The sequence below is a fragment of the Schistocerca nitens genome, chromosome 8 (assembly GCF_023898315.1).
Source record: "Schistocerca nitens isolate TAMUIC-IGC-003100 chromosome 8, iqSchNite1.1, whole genome shotgun sequence".
Taxonomy (NCBI): Eukaryota; Metazoa; Arthropoda; class Insecta; order Orthoptera; family Acrididae; genus Schistocerca; species Schistocerca nitens.
In genome coordinates, this window is record NC_064621.1 from 314740076 (window position 1) to 314762578 (window position 22503).

The 22503-nt window shown below is 39.1% G+C and overlaps 1 pseudogene; it reads left to right on the forward strand.

The window, feature by feature from the left end:
- Positions 1–551: 551 nt before the first annotated feature.
- Positions 552–669, forward strand: LOC126199966 (5S ribosomal RNA; annotated as a pseudogene).
- The last annotated feature ends 21834 nt before the right edge of the window (positions 670–22503 follow it).

A 22503-nucleotide genomic window follows, 5' to 3' on the forward strand; every position in this document is an offset into this window, starting at 1 on the left:
CACGCAGCCCTCTGACCGAACATGCTGAGCTACCGTGACGGCTGGGTTTAATGAGATGGTGAGTGCTGCGCATATTACGTATTCAAGTGGCTTGCATCTAAAAATTTGTATAAGGTAAGTCTTGAAACTTGTGTATGAGTACTACAGGTTGAATGCAGTCGATTAGCATCTATTTTCTGAAGAACGTATGCCGGTTTTACCTTATATTGCCCAGGGACTTAAAAAGAAATCAGAATTGTTTGAGTGATGAGTTCGTTTCCATGAGTAATTGTGGTAATAAGAATTTCCAGTTTTATGGAGAATGTAAGCCTGACAGGTTCCCTCCTACGAAACTACGTTGTGATGGCTGCGAAAGGGAGCAAATAAAGGGTTTATCTTCTTTTCTATATTAAATGTACATAAAATCCACAGATGATATAGCTCAACCAACTGGTATTGGAGCCCATTCTTTTTCTTTTGCATGAGTACATTACTCAATGTGTAATACATCTTCAGTTGCTATGGATAGGTTGCATATCACAGGAAAATAGCAGGAGCATATTTTTGGTGCGAGCAACGGCCTTGCCGCAGTGGATACACCGGTTCCCGTAAGATCACCGAAGTTTAGCACTGTCGGGCATGGTCGGCACTTTGATGGGTGACCATCCAGGCCGCCATGCGCTGTTGCCATTTTTCGGGGTGCACTCAGCCTCGTGATGCCAATTGAGGAACTACTCGACCGAATAGTAGCGGCTTCCGTCAAGAATACCATCATAACGACCGGGAGAGCAGTGTGCAGACCCCACGCCCACCCCTATCCGCATCATCCACTTAGGATGACACGGCTGTCGGATGGTCCCGGTAGGCCACTCGTAGCCTGAAGACGGAGTGTTTTTTTTTATATTTTTGGGGCAGTGTGCTTGCAAGATATGCACTGTGTCGTTTACTGTTAGGTCCTAAAATTCCATTTGTAGTCTTGAAGATCGGTAAGCAGCATTGCCTGCGATTCTCTGGCGGAAATTGCTAATTGCAGCTGAAATAGCAGCTGTCACTAGAAGATTACGAATACCAAGTATCCTCTCAATATACTGCGTAGCCTAAGAGTGACGGTAGTGGGGACTAGACCACCAGGAGCATATTGCTCCAGTGGGAGAGGAATAACGCAATTACTGAGTAATAGTTCATGGTAACTAAGATTATTTTAGACTAAGATCAATTTACCATTTGTAGCACCTGTGTAAACAAGAGCACAAGTGCACTACTCATCCATCACATTTGTCATAAATCAGAGACATTAAGGTGATAGTTACGGACCATTAATCACATCATAAATAATAACTGCATTTTTACGTAAGGAAAACAATGGTCCTTTTGTCAGTGAACACTACGAGCATTCATACTCGCAATGCCTGTAACATAATCCAAAGAGTACAGAAGTGTTCTTAATTCAGTCTAAAAGAGTTTAATTTTACTCAATGAAGTGAAATGAAAATGTTCTCATTTTGTTTTCCATAATTTAATGTTGTGTATTGAGTTTTTTAAATTTCTGTAAAAATGAGACATTTGTTTGCTCTTTGACTTAGCAGCTGGTATTATTTTCTGATGTTAGTGGCATCTAGATGCTTTACCGACGTTTACTGGAGCCATGAACTAACAACATCAGTTCTTGAGGCATTTCCAACGCTCAGAAAATATCATATCTGATTCAAAGAAGGCGACTGCTATCATACCATCGACGTACCAACATATCAAACTTACCGCACATACTTATTAATCAGGACTACTTTGAGAACCCAGTAATCAAATGGATAATTCAGGAAGCATTCTCGGACCATGGCCAGATCGCAAGTGTGTGTACACCGCCAAATTGAAATACATGGATTCCTCGGTGTGTGGCTATGTAGACAGTAAAAATTAAAAGAGTGACCAATATCGCCTACCGAAAGAGGCATCAATTTACACACCCAAATGAAAGAGCACTAAGATACAACAGAACCAAAAAAACTATCCACAACATAATACTTCCACTCTCTGTGGTGCAAAGTCTGTCATCACTTGGTAAGAACAAAGGGACCTGTTATTTACATTATCAAACAGCTGTTGCTGTGTAATAGATGCGTCCAACCAGTATAGGGACATCAGTTTTGTGTATCAGGGACCAGCTGGGATTGTGGATAGTGAGAAATCAGAAATATAGCCAGTTGGCTAAGGATGCAGCTATAATTCGCATATAAGAGCAATGCCTCCCAGTGGATGATGTCATTGAGGTAATTAACCACATGGAAAAAACGGATGGAAAAAGACATGGGAAACCAAAGATCTGCGCAAGCGCTCCTGGTACCAAAAGACACACACCTACATACATCGAAGGCCTAATGTTACGCTGAAAACTGTATTCTGAATGCAACTCTGCTGGAGTAGGTAATGAGAGATAGTTTTTGAAGATCTATGCCAGATTGAAATTCAACCATGGCTGTCACTGGAAACAGGATTCTGGAGGCCAAATGCTCACCTATAAAGTCACTTGCGCATTTCTTTTTTCTTTAAGGTTCCCTAGTGGCAAAATAATTTTTTTATTAGTTGCTGAGGATTGATAATTTTCCACGTCGAGTATGTCAACCTCTGAACCTGAACTTCGCTCCTCAGTGTTTACAACTAACCCACTCGTATAACACCTGTGATGACTGCTGGATAACTTCTTGAGGCTGCGACCTTACTAGCACTCTCTTAAATGCTTCAGCATCAGTGTTACGTCATGGTATTTACGGCTGTTGCACGCATCAAAATGTTGGTGTTAATTATTAGTATGGGGTCCAGGTTACTACTTCCTAAAATTAAGAATTCCAGACAGAAGTTAGTAATAGTTCTGGCGCGTAATAAACCAGACGAAGTTACGGCTCTTCTAACCCACTAAACATCGATGAAATAACAATTAGTCGGTGACAGTGTGCATGAAATTTGATTTTATCTATATCAAAGGGCCAAACAATCAGACGTCTTCAGAAACCAACGACGTACAAACGCTGTTGTGTGAGTAGCTAGCGAGGTATTCCAACTTAGCATGACAACCAGCTATCGCTGAATGACCAAACAGTAATTGTGGTTACCGGTTACATCATTACCGTGAAATTTAAATATCATCTATTCCAAATTGTTCAAAACTATGCATTAATAAATTGGTAGTATGGCAGTAGGAAATTTACAATTAACTCATATCTGTTCACCTGTAGAAAATTACTTCTCTGCGCATGTTGGTCAAGTAAGTACACAAAAATTTAGTAACACAAAGAGTTTATAATGAGAGCTGAATCTTTCATTAACTCTAACTAACTAATACTGCCCATAGTGTCTTCATGAAAACAAAAGATTTCAATAATTACTACACAAATAATTACACGTCATAAAATATGAGACATAATACGTAACCTTTGAAATTATATTTTTCAAATTTAAAATATTATCGCTTTATACGCAATGAGCTAACGTAAGGCTCATGAGCTTTGTGAGTTCTTTTTCTTTTTATTTTTTGTTGCGAGCTCTGTCTCAAACTAGACATTTCATAAAAGCATTACGATGATTTCAGAAAAAGTTCATTTCAATGTCTTTGAATACCTCCTATGACCATCAATGAAACGTAAGTAATTACTGTCCTGTCCCACGCAGGCGATTATATGGTTCAAATGGCTCTGAGCACTATGCGACTTAACTTATGAGGTCATCAGTCGCCTAGAACTTAGAACTAATTAAACCTAACTAACCTAAGGACATCACACACATCCATGCCCGAGGTACGATTCGAACCAGCAACCGTAGCGGTCGCTCGGCTCCAGACTGTAGCGCCCAGAACCGCACGGCCACTCCGGCCGGCTAGGCGATTATACATTTGCCTTGTACGAGTAGTTAGCGAAAGATGGACTCCACCTTTTCTGACTGAGTTCCAATAAGAATATTCCCAATTAAATTCCTCAGTGATTGAATCTGTGTCCCTACAAATCCTGACTTATGAAGTCTGCCATCGGAACCAACTTTGCGACATTCAACTTCTTTTCCCAGGTCTCAGCGGCAACTGGATTATCATCTGCATAGATGGTAACCTCCTGAAACCATTCTTCAACTAACATCTGATTCGAAGTTTAATGTGCATCTATGTGCTTGCATTTATTGCGAATCTCTGGCCTAGCGCAAAGTCCGAAGCGTCTGGAAATATGGGCAGGTGACTCCAGTATATAAGAAGGGCGAAAAAACGGACTCTCATTATTGTAGACCAATATCCTTAACATCGGTTTGCTGCACAACAGTTGAACGTATTCTCAGGTCGAATACAATAAATTTCTTTAAGACGTGAAACTTTCTGTCCACAATTTATCTCAATTTGAGAAACTTCGCTCGTGCGAAACTAATCTTGCCTTTTTCACACGATGCCCTGAGAACCTAGGATGAAGGGCAACAGGCAGATTACATATTTCTATATTTCCGAAAAGGGTTTCACTCGGTGCCACACAGCAGACTGTTTACGAAGGTACGAGCATGATATATAAAAAATTTCTAATGTTATGTGATGAATGGCAGCTAGCTTTTGTGTGTAGAAAAATATAAGTTAATAAAGATGAGTACGCAAAATTATCCTGTGACGTTCGAATACAGCATTAGTAGTATGTTACTTGACACTATCATGCCTATTACACGTCTAGGAGTAACTTCGTGAAGCGGTATGAAACGAAATGAGCATGTAGTGGTTGTAGTTGGAAATGCGAATGCTCCACTCTGATTTATTTGGAGGGCTTTAGATAAGTGTGGTTCATCTGTGCAGGAGAACGTATGTGTAACACTCTTGCTACCCGTTTTTGAGTACTGCCTGAAGGATTGGGGTATCCACGAGGTCGAATTAATGGAAGACATCGAAGCAATTTAGAGGCGGTCTTCTAAATTTGTTACCGATAGGTTGTATGGACATTGATTCTTTGTGAACTCTAATGGGAATCCCTATATAGCGTGACACGTTCATTTCGAAGAACACTCTTGAGAAAATTGGAAGCATGCTGTAGAATTGTTCTGTTGCCGTAAACACAAGGATAAAAGAAGAGAAACTGTGGTTCATGCGGAGACATACAAGCAGTCGTTATTGCACTCACCATTTACGAGGAGAACAGGAAAGGAGTGACTGGCGGATGGTACTATTTACCAATACTACATACCATAACGTTGCTTGCGGAGTACGTATGTGGATGCAGATGTACGTTTAGTCATAGTAAATGGTGTTGGGAACTGAGTATACGGGCAAAGTACTATTTGTACATGAATATGAGAGTGGAAAGGTAAAAATGTGCGAAACTTGCTTACATAAGAAAGTGGTATGTGCTGAGGCATCCATTTCGCTTTAAATGATGTTGAAGTAGTCGAAGTTGGATAGAGATAGTTGAGGTGACAAAGAATATGTGTAAATATACAACTGTACTTATCACATCACTAAACTGGTTCTGGTGGTGGGTACGTGCTGCACCAAAGTTATGTCAGTCTCTTCTTGTTATATGAGCGGAATCGTCACTGGAAGACAAACTGCTGATAATTCTCTGTGTGCGCACGATTTCGCAAAATGTTTCCACCTTCTCTCTATCCAAGAAATAAATTGGACAACGTCATTTGTTCCTTGACTTAGAAGTGAACATGGAGTTCATGATTTGAACTCTTAAAGATTGTTAATGTGAGATGTCAACCCAAAAAAACGAAGAAAAATATAAATGTAGGAAAAGGAAAAATATATTTAAAAAACGTTTCAGAACTGATGGAGACCATGGAAATAATTCCATCATTAGAATATCAGAAAACCACTATAGTAACTCTTTGTGAGGAGTTGGGAAACGAAAAAGAGATTAAACGTATTATTTCTTATGTTAACTCTTAGACAAAAAGCTACATTCTAAGAATATTTTTGTGTGTGCCAATGTGTTCACGATTGATGAAAAATCACTTTTAGAGACTTAATTTTCTCCTACTGAGAAGACCCAAGGAGCAATCTGTTTCACTTGCTAAAAACATACAACAGACAAGATCGCATAAATGTTTCTTTATTTAAAACAACTACTGTCGGCAAACTTTGCTGTCATCTTCAGTTCATAAAGAGAATGGTAGTGTTTCATATTTAATTTATGTTCTTTTTCATTAGCAACTTACAGTTATTGATTCATTCGTTAGAATAAAACTTTATTAATGATCCGCTTTCGTTAGGAAGAATTAAAATACGTGATGCTCAGATGTCATTACTAAAAAGAATGCACCTGACTGTACAGTAGGTCGACTACCTGATAGCGATGTTTACCACGGCGACCTACTAATAAAGTCACGCTACTTCAAACGACCTCGAGCCTTACACACTAAACACATCAGCTAAATATCCTGTAATTTAGTCAGATGTGGATAGCAGTTTCAACTGGAGATTTAATGCACACACAGTGCGTGCTACTTACTTATTAACTTCAGTTCTGGGTGATTTGGCAATGTTTTCGCAGTTCAGTGACTCTTTCTCTAGACTGATCTTATTACCTTTTTCTGTAATCATGCGGAGCGCTTCATTTGCAGACTGAATGGTGATCTAAATTGCTAAAACACCGTCTTCGAAATACCGAGAAATATAGAATTACAGATGTTATCTCCTTCAGCGGTGTTTAACATCATCTCCATTCGCGTTCTTGTTTCAGTGGGACTCCAGCGTAATAAAAAAAACAACAAAGTCTCTGTGTATCCTTTAGAGACCCTGAATCTTCATGGACAGTAATAGCATAAAACTGTCTCGAGTACAGTGTGGCTCTAAACTCTAAGATCAAACTGGTACATCAAACGATGTAGAGCGATCCAAGGTGAAAGGACTGGAAAGGAACTAAATGTTTCAAATGGATCGTGAAGATAAATGAGAAGAAACTAACATAAGAAGCATACACATTTAGTGACATCCGCAAGTAATCACGACTCTACTAAACACGAAACGTAGGCGGATACCGAACTTACAAAGATACCGCTGGAGTCATATGGAATTAAAATTCATTTTTGGTTAACCAAGATGAAATTCAGGAAACGTTATGTTATAAGAACGGTACAGACGTACTTTTGCCAACAGTCATTATCCGAACTGGTAGTAGATACTCGCGGGAGAAGAAATCACTACGTATTGCCAGGAAGAATCAACAGTGAATAGCCATTGTCACTTAGATCAGCTTTGGAGCGTTCCAGTGAATAGTGCTGCTCAGGGATTAGAAATCGTTACCTTAATACATGAGCAATGGTATTCAGTAACCCAATTGCACTGTGTGTGCACTCAACAGTAGTTCGATGTTTTTCGAATGGTATTATTTCTGATTGTCAATAGAATTTAAGCAGTGTTTTCTTTGTCTTTCCTTGTCTTTTATGACTCCTACTCACGCCGCTACTAAGGTACATGCCTACAATCTTAGAGATCCTCTGTTACGATCTTTGCGTCATATGATAGATTTTTTTTAAACGTCATTGTTAGTCATTCACCAATGCCACTCCAGATACTGATATCTTGTCTACAGCACTCACTTGTGTCAAAAGTGCTGCACCACAGCACTGTCACTGCTCCGTCAGCGTTTCTTTCTTCGTTCGAATATTTATCTCATATATTTTTCTCTTTTCCCGTTACCTTCTTCCAACGTGATTTAATGTCGGAAGCCATGGGAAACTTCATGTAACCATTCATGCACGAAAAAGCCTAAACGGACAAGCGTTCATCGAATATTAATAACGTTAATTATCTTCGTTCGAACAAACATCGCAGTTACTGCGCATCGAAAATTACGACCACACGTATTTATTGCACTGGTTCCAATTTCGTAATAACTTGACAGAGCGTATCGGGCGCTCCAATTAAATTGGATATCAATCTAAAATTATTACTTTTTGTGACATGAATTTTAATTATCATAAAATAATAAGGGCAAGTCTCCTGTTTCATTACAATATGAATGTAATCAAGCTGCAACGGTAGAACGCCAGCCTTAGGGTTCAGCCTTTTACATTTGTAGCATGTTCACGTGCTAGAGTATAATAATCGATTCGTTATCCTGTGCACGTGCTAAATGACATGTAATTTGTGTGAAGATTATCATGCGCTAACTGGACTTTAAAAATGACATTCTTGAACCCTATGATTAAAATTTCAAGCATAAAGGTACTTCTGAAATTTGAAATGAAGTTTCAAATAAAAACCTTGTTTCTGATCTGCCTTCAGCATTAGATCGTTCTTAGCTGCTGACGTTTTGTTATTAGTGTCTCACATTCCACGATTGCTTTTCTTTCTCTGAATTTAGAATCTACCAAATGGACCTTGACAAAGGACATTTACAATGTAGGAAAACAGTAGGTTTCTTTTAACTCAACCATTGAAAATTCATTCATATGGTGATAGCGGAGCAATAAACTGGACTTGAGTAAGGCACTGGTCTGTGGGAAGAAATTCGGGAATTTATGCATAGATTTCCGACATTGTAGTTATTCAATGTAACCTTCATCAAACCACCAAACTCACTGTTACTTGCAACGGCTTTGAGGTTATTAAGTGTGTTTCCGTTGCTATTAATTAACAAAGCGGTCAGTGCTGGAAAATCGACATATCTTGAATCCAATAGACTTATCGTTCGAACAAGTGCTGTTTCTACTTTTAATAACTGTTCTTATTGAACAAATAATATATTTCACATGATTAATTGGAGTCCATTAAATAAAATTGCCGGCCGCTGTGGTCGAGCGGTTGTATGGGATTCAGTCCGGCGCCGCGCGGCTGCTACGGTCGCAGGTTCAAATCCTGTCTCGGGCATGGATGTGTGTGATGTCCTTAGGTTAGTTTAAGTAGTTCTAAGTCTAGGGGACTGATGACCTCAGATGTTAATTCCCATAGCGCTTAGAGCCATTTTGAAATAAAATCGTATTTATTTTTATTTTACTATTAATGAGGACTGAGGATTAGTATGTTAGAAGTTGTTGAAAGATGCCAAACATTCACGAGACCTCCCGTGAACAATTACCTTATTTACTGCTAGCTACAAACCCACTGTAGGTAATTTTAGTCCATAATATAACAACGAAATAGACTTCATATTTGATCGACAGAGTAAACATGTGAATTAGGTTCGGCGTGTGTTGGGTGCTTGTAAGTGTATACGTGTCTGTAGCGAAAGGGTTTCAAGTTTATGAAAAGTTAGAAACTGTACGAACTGAAGAACCAGATTTAGTTTGTTGAGTAAAGTAAGAATTCTTTATACGATCGAAAGAAAAAGCAGTAAGACCTCGGACTCGGTTTTGTCAACATCTTAAGAAAAGAAAAAAAATTCAATTCGAATGTGTTAACGTACAATCTTTCACTCTGCCACGTCGTATGTGTGGTTTCGAAACTTTGTAGAATGTTACTACAAGTACTATGTTACGACATTGAAATTTATAGCACTGTTCTCGTACTTGCAGGAAAAGAATAATGATTTAATGATGGCTTGGTCTTTTTACCAGTAAACAGTTATGGTTTTGCGATGATAACCAAACAAGTTTCATCACAAGTGTGCCATCCAAAGTGGGTTTTATTCTTTTCCTTTTCGTGAAATAGATACATACAGATTTTACTTAGGGTAAGAAACATGATATATCCGGTTTTGTTGTTATTCAAATATGTTATGCCCTTCGGCTTTTATTTACATTTTATGTGTCTTGTGATTGCAAACGGAAAACTTCCACAGATCTAAATAAATATACCACGTCCTCTGCAAACGTATGGAGTGTTGAGGTATCAACTGCTCGGAATTTTGATTTAGAGACACATCCTTTAAATTCAGATTCCTGTAAAATCGTGGTACATGCCCCTTTCTTAACCCTACGATTCGTGTGTTTGGCTTTCTTGCGTTGTGGCTGGTTTCTATTTGCCTGCAAAACGTGTATTTGTTGTTCTTCCGTATTTATGATGACCTATTGAAATTAATAAACATTTCTTTTTGAGGTCTTGGTCTTGACGTGGTTTGTTATTTATGGTTTTTGTTTAGTAAGTTAACGATGTTTCCCCAAGTTTTCTCTTGTTCATTGGTATATTCTGCGTTTTATTATATTTCTGTGGCTTGGATATACATTTCACTGCATAATTAACGTTTCTGATGCACTTTTGGCAATCGTTTGTTTCGCTGTATTTCCGATTGACGGCAGCGGAATATTAATTTGATTTGTTTTCATTCCTCGTGTATTTGCGAGCGCGCGCGCGCGCGCGCGTGTGTGTGTGTGTGTGTGTGTGTGTGTGTGTGTGTGTGCGTGTATGTTTTCTGTTGTGTATGGGAGTGTGTGTTTTATTGTATGTTGTAATTGTTTGTTGAGAGGGTTATGGGAAGTATTTTGGTGAGTACTTTTTGGTCGGTGATGACTATCTTGCCCTGTTTCATAGCTTTTGGATGCGGAATCTTTCGCCTATAGCTAAAACATCGTAGAGATGATTACTGTATTTTAGAATCTCGAAGTCTACTTCTGTTCCACTGGGGACGTTGTTCAAGTTCCATTGCTCTTAAATCATCAGTGTTTTATCCTGAAACTTATACATGTCTCTCTGGTGTATATTGAATAACATTCTTTGCACGTTAGTTGGTACATACCGGCATTTTTGTATTTATCTATGTTTCTGTTGGCAATGTGAACACAACTGGCATGAACACTTGTAACAGCAGTCCAGCACAAGAAATCAGTAACAACTACACATCAATGGATACACAAAGAACACGAGGTGATGAAACCACAGACAACAGGAAAACTTGGCATGCACTGACATGTGACAAGAAAATAACAAACAGAACAGGAAACATTGCAATAAAAACTAAGGTGTAAATGTGACAAACAAAACTAGCAATACACACACACACACACACACACACACACACACACACATAATAATAATTCCAATCCCAAAGAAAGCAGGTGTTGACAGATGTGAAAATTACCGAACTATCAGTTTACTAAGTCACAGCTGCATAATACTAACGCGAATTCTTTACAGACGAATGGAAGAACTGATAGAAACCGACCTCGGGGAAGATCAGTTTAGATTCCGGAGAAATGTAGGAACACGTGAGGCAATACTGACCCTACGACTTATATTAGAAGAAAGATTAAGGAAAAGCGAACCTACGTTTCTAGCATTTGTAGACTTAGAGAAAGCTTTTGACAATGTTGATTGGAATATTCTCTTTCAAATTCTGAAGGTGGCAAGGGTAAAATACAGGAAGCAAAAGGCTATTTACAATTTGTACAGAAAGCAGATGGCAGTTATAAGAGTTGAGGAGTATGAAAGGGAAGCAGTGGTTGGGAAGGGAGTAAGACAGGGTTGTAGCCTATCCCCGTTGTTATTCAATTTGTATATTTGCAAGCAATAAAGGAAACAAAAGAAAAGTTCGGAGTAGGTACTAAAATCCATGGAGAAGAAATAAAAACGTTGAGGTTCGCCGATGACATTGTAATTCTGTCAGACACAGCAAAGGACTTGGACCAGCAGCTGAACGGAATGGACAGTATCTTGAAAGGATGGTACAAGATGAACATCAACAAAAGCAAAAGGAGGATAATGGAATGTAGTCGAATTAAATCGGGTGATGCTGAGGAAATTAGATTAGGAAACGAGACACTTAAAGTAGTAAAGGAGTTTTGCTAATTGGGGAGAAAAGTAACTGACGATGGTCGAAGTAGAGAGGATATAAATAGTAGACTGGCAATGGCAAGGAAAGCGTTTCTGAAGAAGAAAAATTTGTTAACATCGAGTATAGATTTAAATGTCAGGAAGTCGTTTCTGAAAGTATTTGTATGGAGTGTAGCCATGTATGGAAGCGAAACGTGGACTATAAATAATTTAGACAAGAAGAGAATAGAAGCTTTCGAAATGTGGTGCTACAGAAGAATGCTGAAGATTAGATCGGTAGATCACATAACTAGTGAGGAGATATTGAATAGAATTGGGGAGAATAGGAGCTTGTGGCACAACTTGACTAGAAGAAGGGATCGGTTGGTAGGACATGTTCTGAGACATCGAGGGATCACCAATTTAGTATTGGAGGGCAGCGTGGAGGGTAAAAATCGTGGAGGGAGACCAAGAGATGAATACACTAAACAGATTCAGAAGGATGTAGGCTGCAGTAGGTACTGGGAGATGAAGAAGCTTGCACAGGATAGAGTAGCATGGAGACCTGCATCAAACCAGTCTCAGGACTGAAGACCACAACAACAACAACACAGTTGAACAATTACAAATACCCAGCATCACGAGAAATAAAGCTTATAAATACCAAGTAAAGTGCAGAGACTGTGATTGAGTGTAGGTATCAGGTTGGTGCATAAGTTCGTAGCGTTTCTGTAGACGTTTAATAAACACAACAAATTCACATAACAGATAAATTTGTCTTCAATAGTACATTCTCCATTACTGTTTACAACAATGTACCAACTATGGGGCAACTATTCGATTCAGGGACTCTAGAAATCACCCAAGTTTGAGAACTCGTTGAGACATGTTCGCAAAGCATTTTCAGTAGAAGATCCCTGAAGGTATTTTAATATGGATTGGAAAAGCTGATCATCTGTTGGCACAAGATCAGGTGAATAAGGGGACTACGGAATGATTTTCCAACCCAGATCCTTTACAGTGTTTTCAGTCAGTCTAGTAGAATGCAGGCAGACGTTATTGTCGAGTAGCATCACTTCCCGCAGTCATTCTTGTTGTTGTTCATGAATGGCGTCTGAAAGGTATATCAGTTATTGATATTAAATGCCAGCAGTGACGCCTACACCTCGGGGAAGCAATCATTAGTACAACACACACTCCACCAGATACACGACATCATCTTTTGTGGATGAGGTGCCGGGTTCTTACAGGGAGTTGCTGTTTTGTTTGGGATCAACCAGTTTTTTCTTTCGCTTCTGTTAGCATAAAGATACCATTTCTCGTCACCAGTAACGATAAGGGCTAGGAGTGGTTGACGCTGTTCACAAGCCGATTGGTGCCAAGCAAGCAGAGATTCACATACGGCCATCAGACTGTTTCTGTGATTTTGGCTTAGTATATCCGATTTTTGAATCTTCTCGATTGCTTGCAAATGTCGCATGATAGTGCAGCGATCACGGCTCATCATGTTTTCCGGCTGTGGAGTAGACTGACGTTGATCTTTGTGGATTAATGCGTTTAAGCGATCTTCATCAAGCACTGAAGGTCTTTCTGAACATGGGGAGGCTCTTACGTCAAAATGATCCTCCTTAAAACGAGAAAATTTTCTTGCCGCTCTCTGCCTCGTGGCATTATCCCCTTACACGGCACAAATGTTCCTCGCTGCCCCCGCTGCTGTCATCCCTCTACTGAACGCAAACAGAAGACAATGTTGGAAATGTTTCCATTTCACTATTTGGCATTCAGTTTCCTATAGTCTCCAAAAGAAAAAATCACAATACGTAAACTCCAGTAGCAACAGTGAACTATAAATGAAATATGACAATCGATAAATAAACAAATAGCAACCGGAATACCAACATACAAAACCAAAACATTATTATCTTATTTACCAACCTAGCACATCGGACAGGCGTGTGGAAATTTCAAGATAAGATATTCGTAACATTTGAAAGCGCTGAAGTGAAAGAAAACACTCTAAATTAGCAGTCCACCACTCCAGGGTCATGCAAACAGACTTCCACAACCAAAATCACGGTAATCATTTATATCATTCTTTAACAACAGAAGAAAATTAGTACGCGAGTAAACACACACGCGCACGCACTCTCTCTCTCTCTCTCTCTCTCTCTCTCTCTCTCTCTCTGTCTCAAACACACACACACACACACACACACACGCACACACTCACACACAGAATGAAAACAAATGGTACAAATTCAAAGTCTGAGGTCCGTATCGAAACAAGAGCAGCGGTACAGACGAATGCCAAAAGCGCGTCAGAAACGTTAAATGTTTAGTGAAACATATGTCAAAGCAACAGCAATATAACATGATGCAGAGTATACCAGTGAACAAGAGAAAACTAGAGGAAACGTTGTTAAAATACGAAACAAAATTCGATGAATTACTACACCGGATAGTTCCCAATACCAAAGCCTCATAAAAAATGTTTACCGAAGTCAACAGTTCATTCTAAAGACACAGTCGACAAAACCACGTTCGGTAGGGAAGTAAATCCAACCACACTACAGAAAAACCAAATACAGCAAAGTTAAGGCCTAGAAAGGGGCATGTACCATGATTTTACCAGAATATGGATTTAAACGATGTTTTTCTTGACGCAAATGTAGTGCAGTTAATACCCTAACATCCCTTACGTTTTAAGATGAAGTAGTGTAATAATTTAGATCTTTCGCTGTTTCCAGTCTGCGACCACAGGACGCACACAATGTAAATATAGGATAAGGCGCGTTAGATATTGAAATACAAAAAATTTATGTTACATATCCTTACCCTAAATAAAATGTATGTTCATACTTCACGAAAAATATAAGTAAAATCCCACTGAGCATGCTGCAGTTACTAACAGTAGCAGTAGTAATAGTAGTTCCATTCACACGTAGATCTCTTTTACAAGGATATAGGACATGTCAAAGTATTTACAAGTTCAAACCAATTTAAAATAATTAATTCGTATACACATATATTTATAGACTTCTAGTTAGACATAATCATTATGTTTACTCCTAGAATACAATACTTTTTCTACAAATAACTTATTAAAATAATGTAATGCCACGCCGTTCACTCACATCTCACTATCAGTCACTCCACAGCCTACACACACATTACTTCATAACACTTACTTCAGACACACACACACACACACACACACACACACACACACACACTAGTGATCTCTGGGCCAGTTTCTGTCCCAGAATTTCCCATTTGCTATCCTGAAAAACTGAGTCAGCATCCCTCCATAATGAGTGAGATGTTGAACTCAGAAAGAGGAGGAGGTGTTAGTATTGTGCTATGCATAGCTTAGGGGTAAGTATTTCTAGAAAGGAAAAAAGAAGGGAAAAAGCATAAAGTAAAGGTGTTATGTGGAATGTTGGATGTCACATAATCGTCGCGGTCGGAGTGGCCGAGCGGTTCTAACCGCTACAATCTGGAACCGCGCTACAGCTACGGTTGCAGGTTCGAATCCTGCCTTGGACATGGATGTGTGTGATGTCCATAGGTTAGTTAGGTTTAAATAGTTTTAAGTTCTAGCGGACTGATGACCTGCCTCGGACATGGATGTGTGTGATGTCCTTCGGTTAGTAAGTTTAAATAGTTTTAAGTTCTAGGGGACTGATGACCTCAGAAGTTAAGTCCCATGGTGCTCAGAGCCATTTTAACCATTTTCATAATAATAATAATAATAATTATTATTATTTTCTAAAACATTTTGTGTCAAACCCCTACTCTCTTTTATCTAAGTAATCCTTTAACTTATAAAATGTATTGCATAACAGGTAATTTTTAGCTGCCTTTTTAAATAAGTGTATTTTTGCAATTTCTTTAATCTCTTTTGGTAATTTATTGTACAGTTTTATTCCTTGGTAGAAAATGTTGTTTTGAGTTTTATGTTTATTTTTTCTTGGTAAATGTAAGTTGAGCCTATCTCTTGTTGCATGGTCATGGACAGAGCTGTTTGTGCAGTAATTAAAAATGTTATTTTTAGTCTGTATACCTGACTGGTAAATGTATTCACATGGAGCAGTTAAATGCCCGTGTTTTAAACAGACCTTTACAATGAGCTCGACTAGAATTTTTGGTTATTATTCTATGGCTCATTTCTGGAGTTTGAAAATTGAGTTCATGTTTTTTTTTTGCGTTTGTTCCACAAAAGAGAATGCCATAGCTAAGAACTGAGTGTACATGTGAATAACATGTAACCAAAAGACACTGCACGTTACTCACTGATGATAGGATTCTAAGGGTATAACATGCCGATGACATTCTGTTTGCAAGTACCTTTGTGTGTTCACACCACTTCAAGCGAGAATCAATATTCATTCCTAGAAATTTTGCATTTCTTACACAGTCTTTAGAGGTGCCATCTACGTTTAATTTAACACTGACGTTTTTCATCTTCAAACTGAAAGTCATGGCATTAGGTTTCTTTATGTTCAATGTCACTTTATCGCTTATTGACTAATCATAAATTTCCTTGAGAGTTACATTTGCTTTCTTTGCAAGGAGTTCTCTTGTTTTCTCAGTGACTATAATATTGCTGTCATCAGCAAAGAGAATTTTTTCACCATGAGTAACACTAGTGGGGAAGACATTTATGTATACCAGGGATGGTATTGGTGTTAATATGCTACTTTGTGGAACACCTATATTAATTTATTTTGGTTCTGATAAGTGTTTTACTAAATTTTTGGATCTATTTGGTGTATGCGTTATCTCTACTGTTTGTACCTTATCTGCTAGGTATGATCGAAACCAGTCATTACCTACCCCTCTTATTCCTAGTGTTTCTAATTTATTTAATAGAATCTTGTGGTCGACTGTACCAAACGCCTTAGAAAGATACAAAAATATGCCTGACACACACTCATCTTTATCAAGAGCCTCAAGTACAACTTTTGTGAATTCTACTATGGCTGACTGCGTATTTTTGCCACTTCAGAAACCAAACTGTGATTCGCTTAAAAGATCGTATTTATTCAGATAACTCATTAAACTGTCTTTCATAATTGCCTCTATTATTTTTGAGAATGCTGACAGCAGGGAAGTTGACCGATAATTTTCTATGTCTTCTGCATTACTTTTGTTAAGCAAAGGTACAACTCTTACTTGTTTTAACTGCTCTGGTAATGTCCCTGATCTGAAGAATTCAATTATAATATTTATGAATGGATCTTGTATAATTCTGAGTTGTCAATGTTTCCAGTCCACCTAACTCCAATGTCCTTTAGCTTAAGTGTTTTCACTTTAAGAAGGAATCATGATATTCATAAAGCAGCCAGGTCTCATATTACAATCAAGGTAGAATGCTAAATGTGTTAACCACGCCGCCAAAGCACGTAGACCTTGGTATGTGACATAAATGTCGATTTGATATGTCAATCTAGTCCTGGGATTACAGAGTCTTAACCACAGGCAAATATTCCGTGTGACATAATTACAAATTAATAGTTTTCGTGTGTTTATCTACTTTGTTACAATCAAGTTTGCTTGCCAAAGTACACGTTTCTAGATCAACGGGAAATACCCTATAGGCGTTTAATGAGTGAGTTTGCGAGTATGAAAACCTTTGATATCAATGGCATTGACTTCGACACTTGAAAGTCTTACGCAGCAAAGGGACTATGGATCTCAATACGTGACTTCAGTTTCAACTTGATATGGATACCTGTTCCTGAGAAAAATGTGTCTTAACCGACGCACTGAGAGGCAGTCGGATAACAAATGGAAAAAAAATGTATTTTGGAGTATTATGTAGCTAAAAACTGAAGATTTTTGGGTATTTCCTTTACTTGTACTGTGAGAACTTGATTCTTGTTAAAGTTCATGATTGTAGGTCGATATAAAGTACCATGTAGGCTTTGATGAGTGGCTTCGTGAGTAACATAATATGTGATAATGGCCGTTACATTTTGATTGCACTGATTTAAAATCATATTTTCATACTGCCAAGGGACCAGAAACCTTTGTATTTGATATTAATTTCAACTTGATATGCTTACCAGTTTCTGAAAAAAAATGTACTTCAACAGTCACAGACAGGCAACAAATTGAGCCTTCGAGGTTTCCGGTTTTACCCACAAAGTAACGAAATTTTAGAGTATCGAGGAATTAATACGTGATTGTACTTTGGAGAACGTAAAATTTAGTACCAAAGCTGCCACGTCTGAAAGCATCAAACCTCGAAACGTTCGCATCATTTCGAACTGACTTGCAGAGCAGCTACGGGCACAGGATTGAGTTAAAATTCGTGTTTCATAGTGACTGCCGCGTGGTGGATGACAGTCTGTCTGAAAAAGATGACCAGATGTTTTCAATAGCCAGAATAAAAGTCGGACTCCATTTGTATCGAGGAACTTCGAGACAAAGCGGTTAACATACTTGCTTCTGCTACCTTGCTGTAAGGTAACGTTACAGAAACCACGCACTTATGACGCAGCTGCCGATCTTAAAACCTCTGATTTGCAACGAACGTGCAATTACAGGTTGTGGATTATGAAGTAACACATGTCCTATTTTTTAAAAACGCAATCGTCACGATAATAATAAAAACACTCATGATTCCACGAGCATAGATACAGCCAATTCCTGCTAGTTTATGACCTAAATCGGTGTAGTTTTGGGAGAACTATCTTCATCCAAACCATAATCAGTTATAAAACTCAATGTAATACAGGCTCCTAAAACTTCTCTCGCTGCTCTCTCTTCCGATGCATCGAAAAACACCGTCTACGTGTTGCCATCGAGCGTATTACGTACATGCTTATCGCTCCATTAGGGTTGGAAGCCATTACTAGAAGTCATTTGCGCAGATCTGCACAAACTTTCGTCGTCTGTACTGGACGAATACCATGTTCAACAAACCATCAATCACACGAGAGGGTTCCTTATTGTTCCCTCATCAGCAGATTAACACTTCGTTTTTTTCTGTTGTAACACATCCAATCAGCGTACACCGCCATACACGTTGTTTTTCTTACCATGTCAGCTGCTGCTAAACCGACATTAACACGTTTAGATCCTTTGGTTGTCACAGAATGTTGAAAACAGCAAGGTGTAGACTATGCAGCACTCACAACATACAGGTTGGTAGAAATAAAACACAGAGGCGATGTACACCATTGACAAAAATGAGGGAGACATCGCAACATATGTAAACTGGATGAGTTTTCGGTACTGTAGATAGTTTCCAACAGCTATACGAAGGTTATAAGCTGCACAGTTGATCTCATCTTCCACAACGACAGAGTAGAAGATGTCTCGGAGTTCCGTTCCGAAGAGCATTGCATCCTCATTTTGAAGGCACGTACGTAACTACTGTCTGGTGTTGACCATCGCCGGAACGTGCTGTTCAGTACACGCGAGAGGTTGTTCAAATAAAAGGAGGTATTGTTGTGTTATTGGAGAGAAAAGCAAACTAAAAACATGTGGAGGGCATCGCAGAATGTGGAGAGAGTACAAGTCTGCTGCACTGAAAAACGCCTCCAAACAACTGTCTCAAGATGATGACCTATACATTTATTCCCATGCTACAGAGTGACAAGCAGCAGATATCCAGTTGCTCCATATTTCCAATGCCAGTCAGTGACACGAAAAATGCTTTCCAATTTCTGTATCATCCTTCTACACTATTCCATTATTGCCGGCCGCGGTGGTCTAGCGGTTCTAGGCGCGCAGTCCGGAACCGCGCGACTGCTACGGTCGCAGGTTCGAATCAGGCCTCGGGCATGGATGTGTGTGATGTCCTTAGGTTAGTTAGGTTTAAGTAGTTCTAAGTTCTAGGGGACTGATGACCACAGATGTTAAGTCCCATAGTGCTCAGAACCAACCATTTATTCCGTTATCCCAGATAAGTATCGTCAGTGTTATCCACAGCTCGAGCTCCTTATAAACCAACTAGAACGAAGTCTGGAGATTGCTGTTCTGAGTCTCAGGAAACTAGTGGATATTATACGTGTTCTTCAAGTCCGAAACGTACATACCCTCAATCACACTTCCCATGTCAGTCGTGCATATCATTTGTAATAGTAGTAGTATAGGTTTTGAAAGATGCGGCTATATCTCACTAGAAAAAAGAGCGATGAAAAATCGACTTGAAGGTTTTCTATAACTGATACATTGAGTAACCACACACACGGTGCTGCAGGAAAATATACAGGAAGAGGGAGCAACTTCTTACGAGGGAGTAAGCCCCCCCGATCACTTGACAACGGGGATGTAAAAGTCTTATTGCTGTTAATAGTAGCATCACCACAGCTCAAGGAGCGTTTCTCTTGCAAAACGAAGTCCTGGTCTCATGTCAGATAGTTTTGATCACGTGTAGGATAATATAGCAATGTCAATGGAAGTCACTACAGACAAGGTCTCTGATGTGCCGTAGCAGTACACAGATTTCTTTCCAGACTACGAGTTTAGAATCTCTACCACTCGCTGAATCTCATCTAGGTACGAGGCGACAGTTACTGTACTTTTCATGACACTTATATCCAAAATGCGAGCACGTAGATCATCAGGAAGTGGCGAAACCTTAGGTTTTTTAAAAGGCAGGTGTATACGACATTCAAATATCCTTGTATAAAATGAAAGAACACATGGGCAGGCCAGCAATGTCAACATATACCTGCAATAAAATATTTAAAGAAATATGAAAAATGACAAAAAAGTCGACGAAAAACACAATTACGACGAACTGATGGTAAATTCGTAAAACTCAGGGAAATACGGTGAAATAATTAAAACAGCGAAAAAACTTGCAACATTACTTTCACTAACTCAGAATACATAAAATTCGAGAAAGAGTACCACAAAATAATGGGAATTGAAGAAAGCTTAATAATTCTGCTCTGGCTTCATTCACTTGTAGCCCTACATTTCACCCTGTAAATTAGGTGCGCTTTCGTAACACATACTCCAACAAAAGCGATTTATTTATTACACAGAAGCACCATATTAAAGCAGCCAAAACATATGGTTCCCTATCCATGGGGGGGGGGGGGGGTTATTCTCGAGAGATGTGCTGTTAATATGAAATTGCACTATTATTCTACACATGAGCAGAACCATCTAACATGAGACCAGGACTTCTTTGTGGCAAGAGGAATGTTACCAGAGCTGTGGTGATGCTACTGTAAACACTAATAAGACGGTTACAGCATCTCTGTCTACTGATTGTGATGGTTACTCTTTCGTAAGAAGCCGCTTTTTCTTCGTGAGCATTTTCCTGAAGCAGTGTACGTGTGTGTGTGTGTGTGTGTGTGTGTGTGTGTGTGTGTGTGTGTGTGTGCTACCTCAATGTATCAGCTATAGAAGACATTCAAGTCGGTTTTTCTCGCTCTATTTCCTAGTGACACATAGCCGCATCCGCCAAAGAGGATACTTCTACTATTACTAACGATATGCACGACTGACATGCCCAGTGTGATTCAGGGTACGTGCGTTTCCGACTTAAAAAGAAGTATAAAATCCATTAATTTCCTAAGAAGCGGAGCAATAGTCTCCAGACTTAGTTCTAGTTGGTTTATAAGCAGTTCGAGCCGTGGATATACACTGACGATGGCATCCTAGGACATCAGAATAGTGTACAAGTGAGTGGTATTATCATTTCAAACTTTATCACCATAGTGATTGGGAAAGAAAATTTGCTGGGTGGTTGTATATCTGACGTTGGATAGATATATCGTGCATTAGTCTATTAAGAGCATTGCATTCAGCAAGAATAATACTTTGGAAACCGTATGGCTTTAACAATATATCATTTTCAGGTACAGAATCGAGTAATCATCGGAGCGTGCGTTTATGCTCTAAGATCATTTCTCTCATGATTGTAACTTCCTGGTACTGACTGCTCACAATGGAATAATACTTCAGAATTGATTGCACGGTTGATTTACGTGAAATGTTTCAAACTCGATCACCCTGGAGGTCCATCATGTATAAATACATGTGTCTTCTTAACCGTCTGTTACACTAAGGTAATACTCTCATGTCTACTATATACTTATAAGGGGTACTACTCTCCTGGACACGAACGCTTCTGGGAGACCTTGTGCTTTTGGATGGGTACCGTGAATAAGAATGGTTTCCCAGGGAGGACTGGTCGAGGACAATGTGGGAGGATCTGCCAACTTATAATTTCATCCTACGAAAGGGATAATATTCTGTGGCCCCCACCCACAAAGGAAAACGTGGCCAGCCGTAATCGTAAATTTTGCACTATGATCGATGCCCGGCAAATATGTAGATAATCTCATTGCATCTGTATATGACGCTGACTGGTACACGTTTGTGTACATGGTCGAATGGATGCACTGCACAGTCGTCGAGCGGGATTCATACTGTAGTATATGATACTTGTGAAGAAGCGGAAGGCTGATTTAGCAATGATTAAGAAATTGGGAACCATTCTGCGGGGTCAGGGATTTTCTCTGCCTCGTGATGGCTGGGTGTTGTGTGATGTCCTTAGGTTAGTTAGGTTTAAGTAGTTCTAAGTTCTAGGGGACTGATGACCATAGATGTTAAGTCCCATAGTGCTCAGAGCCATTTGAAGCCATTCTGCCGCGTCACTGGCTGGCGGTGGAATTGCGCAACAGCTGCTATACTTTGATGTGCAAGGTGATTGTAATTAAAGTTAGTTAAAATTTCAAAACACTGTAGAAATAACACCACTGGGCAAAAGAACGTCAAATTGCAACGGAGTATTCTAGGAGAACGTGGAGAACGTATAACAGGACAAAAAAAGTAGTGTGAAAATTGATCAACAGATGGCGCTGTATGTACGTAAATGAGAACACCTGTCATTCGCACTACACAATAAA